This window comes from Chelon labrosus, assembly GCF_963514085.1.
Source record: "Chelon labrosus genome assembly, chromosome: 20".
Taxonomy (NCBI): domain Eukaryota; kingdom Metazoa; phylum Chordata; class Actinopteri; order Mugiliformes; family Mugilidae; genus Chelon; species Chelon labrosus.
In genome coordinates this window covers 337,440-345,000 of record NC_140353.1, presented here as the reverse complement: position 1 = coordinate 345,000, position 7,561 = coordinate 337,440, and positions in this window count along the sequence as shown.

The window sequence follows — 7,561 nt, the reverse complement described above, 5'->3', positions numbered from 1 at the left end:
CAGACAAAGTGTTTAATAAAGTATAAACTTTGTTCTCAGTCAGCTGGTGTCCTGAAGACAGTCATGTCCCCACAATCATCAGCTGGAAATGTCCCCACTCTGGACAAACACAGCTTAGAGCTGATGAGCAGATGTTAGCATGATGACACTGTGAAGCTGCAGCCAGTTAGCATGGTAGCATGGTAGCATGGTAGCAGCATGGTAGCATGGTAGCATGGTAGCATGGTAGCAGCATGTTAGCATGGTAGCATGGTAGCAGCCAGTTAGCATGGTAGCATGATAGCATGTAGCCCATATAACCTTGTATTAGGAAGAAGATACGTATGTTAAGAAGCATGTTAGCATGTTAGCATGGTAGCAGCATGGTAGCATGGAAGTAGCATGTTAGCATGGTAGCATGTAGCCCATATAACCTTGTATTAGGAAGAAGATACGTATGTTAAGAAGCATGTTAGCATGTTAGCATGGTAGCAGCATGTTAGCATGTTAGCATGGTAGCAGCATGGTAGCATGGTAGTAGCATGGCAGCATGGTAGCATGGTAGTAGCATGGTAGCAGCATGGTAGCATGGTAGCAGCATGGTAGCAGCATGGTAGCATGGTAGCAGCATGGTAACATGGTAGCATGGTAGCAACATGGTAGCATGGTAGCAGCATGGTAGCAGCATGTTAGCATGGTAGCATGGTAGTAGCATGGTAGCATGGTAGCAGCATGGTAGTAGCATGTTAGCATGGTAGCATGGTAGCAGCATGGTAGCATGGTAGCAGCATGGTAGCAGCATGGTAGTAGCATGGTAGCAGCATGGTAGTAGCATGTTAGCATGGTAGCATGGTAGCAGCATGGTAGCATGGTAGCAGCATGGTAGCAGTCAGTCTGCTGTGCGTGAAGACAGTGGAGGGTTTGTCTGAAGATCTGGGGGGGTGGGGGGTGGGGGGCAGTGTGTCATAGCCTGGTACTGAACTCTCTGTTTGTGTCTGGTCTTGTTTATATTGAGCTCTGGGGTCACGTCTCTCTTCTGAGGGACTGGATCCAGGACGTTACGGGTTCAGTCAGAGCAGCAGGAAAAACTAAATGAACCCTTTGTTTTCTTGTGTCTGAAGTTAATCTGAGTCTCCATGTTGTTTCTCCTGGAGTGATATCTGGTCCAGGAAGTGGTCTCCATGGTGACCTCTGGTCCAGGTCTCTCTGGTCCAGGAAGTGGTCTCCATGGTGACCTCTGGTCCAGGTCTCTCTGGTCCAGGTCTCTCTGGTCCAGGAAGTGGTCTCCATGGTGACCACTGGTCCAGGTCTCTCTGGTCCAGGAAGTGGTCTCCATGGTGACCACTGGTCCAGGTCTCTCTGGTCCAGGTCTCTCTGGTCCAGGAAGTAGTCTCCATGGTGACCACTGGTCCAGGTCTCTCTGGTCCAGGAAGTGGTCTCCATGGTGACCTCTGGTCCAGGTCTCTCTGGTCCAGGTCTCTCTGGTCCAGGAAGTGGTCTCCATGGTGACCACTGGTCCAGGTCTCTCTGGTCCAGGTCTCTCTGGTCCAGGAAGTAGTCTCCATGGTGACCACTGGTCCAGGTCTCTCTGGTCCAGGAAGTAGTCTCCATGGTGACCACTGGTCCAGGTCTCTCTGGTCCAGGACGTAGTCTCCATGGTGACCTCTGGTCCAGGTCTCTCTGGCCCAGGTCTCTCTGGTCCTGGTCTCTCTGGTCCAGGTCTCTCTGGTCCAGGTCTCTCTGGATCATCATCTTTTAATACTTCGTGGGTTTTAAATGTCTTTTTATTTCCTGTTGCTAGTGAGGGAGACGTTTACTGAGTATATGAGACACCAGACAATCACCTCCCTCTGATTGGACGTCCTCATTAAAGACTGAAGGAGGAGGAGGAGGAGGAGGAGCAGGAGGAGGAGGAGGAGCAGGAGGAGGAGCTGTGTTGTTCCTTCTAGAGCAGTTCAGACTAAGTCTGAGAGGATGTGGTCTAAATAAGTCTGTGAAGTTCATCATGTTTATCAGTGAGTCTGTACTGATGAGCAGAGGAATGATGTCATAGTTAACTATAATTAACCAGGTCAACGGGGTCAACGGGGTCAACGAGGTCAACCAGGTCAACAGGGACGGAGCTGGTCCACAGAGACGAAGACTCAGAGTCCAGCAGGGAAAGAAAACCCTGATCTGAGACCTGAGGAAGAAACACTTCCTGTCTGTCAGGTCATGTGACAGGAAGAGGCTTAACATCATCATCATCATCATCGTTGTTGAGATGAGGAGGAGGAAGGTGAACTACTGATTTCTGGGAAACTTACTTCCTCCTCATCTTCATCCTCTCCCTCCTCTTCCTCTCCATCTTTGGCCACGCCCACAGGCTCTCTGCAGACACTGTGTCATGAATGTTTTACAGGAAACTAAACGCTGGGTTCCATGTTGGTGGTGTCCTCCAGCCACCCCAGACCGTCCCCCCGTCCCCCCCCGTCCCCCCAGGATGAATAATGGATGAGAGGCAGCAGAGGAGGAGGAGGAGGAGGAGGAGGAAGAGGAGGAGGAGCAGGAGAAGAAGAAGAAGCAGGAAATAAAGTAATGTAAACAGAAGAGTTAGCACTGACATACACTGATCAGCCACAACATTATGACCACTGACATCAACCATCTTGTGACAGTTCAGTGTTCTGCTGGGAAACTTCTGGACCTGGCATTCATTGGTGTGGATGTTACTGAGACATGTAGCACCCACCTAGACCAGACCAGACACCCCCACCTAGACCAGACCAGACCAGGCACCCCCACCTAGACCAGACCAGGCACCCCCACCTAGACCAGACCAGGCACCCCCACCCCACCTAGACCAGACCAGGCACCCCCACCTAGACCAGACCAGACCAGGCACCCCCACCTAGACCAGACCAGGCACCCCCACCCCACCTAGACCAGACCAGGCACCCCCACCTAGACCAGACCAGACACCCCCACCCCATAGCAATGACACTCCTTGATGGCAGCAGCCATCCCCAGCAGGATGCAGCCTGACACAGACACACACACAAAAACACTTTAGGAACAACTAAAAAAAAAAACATGAAGAACAGCACAAGGTGTTGACCTGGCCTCCCTCTGTCTCTGTCTCTGTCTCTGTCTCTGTATCATCCTCCATTATCCTCCCAGTCTGGATCCTCTGAGACCAGAATCAGCCTCAGAGTCGACGCCATGTTGTTTCCTCTCGTCATTAAAGATCAGGTTACAGCTTCCTGCTCACGCTCAACAGTCAGAGACTCAGAGAGGACAACGCTCAGAGAGGACGACGCTCAGAGAGGACGACGCTCAGAGAGGACAACACTCAGAGAGGACAACGCTCAGAGAGGACGACGCTCAGAGAGGACAACGCTCAGAGAGGACAACACTCAGAGAGGACAACGCTCAGAGAAGACAACGCTCAGAGAGGACAACACTAAGAGAGGACAACACTAAGAGAGGACGACGCTCAGAGAGGACAACGCTCAGAGAGGACGTCCTGGAAGGAGGAAGAAGAGAGAACGAGAAGAAGAGAAGGACGAGGAAGAGGAGGAAGAAGAGTGTTGTCTGCCACACCACAAAGTGTGAGGATGAAGAGGAGGAAGAGGACAGTTATGAAGTCATGAATGTTGTGACAAACTCTGTCTCCAGACTTCATCTAAGTTCATATCCAGAAGAAGGAGAAGAAGATTAAACTGTAACCAGGAGAAACAGGACGACACAATCAGAGAGACATTTAACGTTCACCTGAAATAAACTGGAATAAGATCCTGAGAGCTCGTTCACATCAGACAGGTAGATCAACAGCTGCACCTGAACGCACCACAAACCCTGCAGCCAATCACCAGCTTCCTCAGATCAGCCCTGTTGAGTAGGTGGTCTTTAATGTGACCCAGGACTCATTGTGTGTTCACACTACCAAAGGAAGGAGGTCACATGTGTCCCAGACCACCTCCACATGTGGACTGACACCAGATCAGTGTTCACACCTGGACACTAGGGACCAGATCAGTGTTCACACCTGGACCTGTTTAACCTGGACTCTAGAGACCAGATCAGTGTTCACACCTGGACCTGTTTAACCTGGACACTAGGGACCAGATCAGTGTTCACACCTGGACCTGTTTAACCTGGACTCTAGAGACCAGATCAGTGTTCACACCTGGACCTGTTTAACCTGGACTCTAGAGACCAGATCAGTGTTCACACCTGGACCTGTTTAACCTGGACTCTAGAGACCAGATCAGTGTTCACACCTGGACCTGTTTAACCTGGACACTAGGGACCAGATCAGTGTTCACACCTGGACCTGTTTAACCTGGACTCTAGAGACCAGATCAGTGTTCACACCTGGACCTGTTTAACCTGGACACTAGGGACCAGATCAGTGTTCACACCTGGACCTGTTTAACCTGGACTCTAGAGACCAGATCAGTGTTCACACCTGGACCTGTTTAACCTGGACTCTAGAGACCAGATCAGTGTTCACACCTGGACCTGTTTAACCTGGACTCTAGAGACCAGATCAGTGTTCACACCTGGACCTGTTTAACCTGGACTCTAGAGACCAGATCAGTGTTCACCCCTGGACCTGTTCAACCTGGACACTAGAGACCAGATCAGTGTTCACACCTGGACCTGTTTAACCTGGACTCTAGAGACCAGACCAGTGTTCACACCTGGACCTGTTTAACCTGGACTCTAGAGACCAGATCAGTGTTCACACCTGGACCTGTTTAACCTGGACTCTAGAGACCAGATCAGCGTTCACACCTGGACCTGTTTAACCTGGACACTAGAGACCAGATCAGTGTTCACACCTGGATCAGGAACATTCAGTTCTACAACGTCTCTGTTCGTCTGTTTAAATGTTCTGAGCAACTAAAAGAATCAAAGTTCAGTCTGAAAACTACAAACCAGGAAGTCAAACCCACGTCCTCCGCTCAGGACAGATGACCTGGACTCTCTGCTGGGAACTGATTCTGCTCCAGAAAAGATCTGTCGGGCCAATCAGATCATGGGGGGGGGGGAGGATGATGATGCTGAGGAAGACCAGGCTCAGAGACACTGTTGGATGTGGACGGCTCAGAAGTTTAACAACATGTGGACAGAGTGTCCTCAAACATTCAGTCTCTTCATCTTATCATCATCGTCATCGTCATCATCATCGTCATCATCGTCATCATCATCATCATCGTCATCATCATCATCATCATCGACCCAGACCAACCAGCACATCTCTAATCAGATCAACCACTTCCTGTTCTGATCAACATCACTTCATAGAGTCGATACCTGGACAGTCCTCCAACCAATCAGAGACGATTAAACTCATCACATGACATGAATGACTACTGTCCATCACCACGTTAAGCCCCGCCCACACGATCTTTGCTCACTTCCTGCTTCAACTTCACTTGTTTACAAAAATAAATTCCTTATATTCACTCCCTGGCCACTTCATTAGGTACAGCAGTGAGTGTAGGACTACTGAACTGACACGTGTTCCTAATATTATGACATTGTAGGATATTCTCTTTATATTTTGATTTGAATAAATTCTTTAAAAGGAGAAATACAATAAAATAAAAAGTCTGATCCATCGGCTGCTCATGAGAAACAACGTGTGAGTTATGAGAAAAGAGTTTTAATGAAGAAATAAATCCTGTTTATAAAGTAGAATATCAGCAAATCACCTTTTATTTGAGGTTTAAGAAACAAATAAACATGTTTAATGAGTTTAAAATGTCACATTTAACTTTATATCAGCTCAGTTTCTGTCAATTAGAATGGGGTGGCCAAAATAATAGGAACAGTCAGTCAGTTCAATAGTTCTACAAACCACAGAAGACCAGATTTAGATCAGGGCTGGATCCACTGGTGTACCTAATGAAGTGGCCAGGGAGTGGAGGTCCTGTCCTCGTTAATGATGATAACTAAGTGAACCTCAGCAGAGACGACCTGAAGCCTTTAGAGGATGGTTATTGGTTTATTTCCCCTCATCACCAGCTCCACACCGAGGACGAAACATTCACTCTGAACATTTCATCCTCTCATCCGTCACTGATCAACACTGGTCACGTGATCAGTCTGATCAGAGTCTGACCTGGAGCTGAGTAGGTGTGGTCACATGACGGTCACATGACCATATTTACCTCCAGGAGAGACTGATCAGATCCAACCAGAGATCAATACCTGATCAGAGACAGAGCGAGAGGACGAGGAGGGGACGAGGAGGACACAACCAGGACAAACCAGCCCCTGTTTACAGCAGAGACAGAGGGGGAGAGGGGAGAGGGGGAGAGGGGAGAGGGGGAGAGAGGGGGAGAGGGGGAGGATGGGGAGGATGGGAGTCACCTCTCCTCCTTCACCTCTCCCTCTTTGTTTGTATGTTAGCATCAGGCAGCAGGTCGAGGGGTACGTACCACATCTCTTCTTCTCCTCCGTCAGGGAAGATCCTTCTTTCCTTCTTCTTCTTCTTCTTCTTCTTCTTCTTCTTCTTCTCCTGATAATGTTGGCGGATGCAGAGACGGAGGGAGGAGCCTCTGACACTGCAGAGAGAGAGAGAGAGAGAGAGAGAGAGATGCTAACTCACGGGAGGCTAAAGCTAAACTAGCTCCTGCTCAGAGGGAGACGGAGGGATGGACGGATAGCAGGAGGAGGAGGAGGAGGAGGAGGATGATGCGGCACCTTTCAGTATGGAGCCAGAGGGAGGGGGGTCCTGTTACCTTGGAAACAGAGATGATGTGATGGAGAGGGTGGAGTCAAGCTCTGATTGGCTGACAGGGTGTGGTGCTTCCCTTCCTCAGGGAGGAGGGGGGAGGATGGGGAGCTCTCTCTCTCTCTCTCTCTCTCTCTCTCTGATGAGGTGAACCGGAAGTCACCGACGCCCCCGACTGGACGCTGCTGGAAATGCAGAAGAAGAAATCAACAGTTCATTGAGATGAGAGTTATACGTGGTACAATGTCCCTGCAGCCGGTAGTAGAACAGTAATAACACACAAGGTAAACAATATTAGTGGAAATGTAAACCGAGAAAAATTAAATACTCAAAATGTAACGGGGGGGTAGCTAGTGCATATACACACATTTACATTACAGTATTGAAAACAATACTATTAATTATTAATCATAATTATTCATTTATCCTCCTCATGAGAAATAATAATATTAATTTATACAAATAAAATAAATAAAACATAAATAATATAAAATACTTTTCTTTTCTGAACATTTTTAAACATTTTACTTTCAGTCTAGTGTATAATTTTATTAAGTCCTATTTTTACTTTTATTGATTTTATTTGGTTTTATTGATACTGGATGTAATTTAGTGTCTAAATCCATCTTTACATCCTGAAGGTTGGTTTTGTGTCTGTCTCATGCTGAGGAGCCGTCCGGTGTCGTCCACAGAATTTATTTACACGTTTCATTGAAACAGACTAAACATTTAAATCAGATCAGTCAGAATAAAGACATAAAAAGGTTTTCATTAATTTATTCATTCATTCATTCATTCACTCTAAAGTCCACTCTGTTGAACTCTGGCAGTGGACTGTCCCTGTCCAGTTCATTA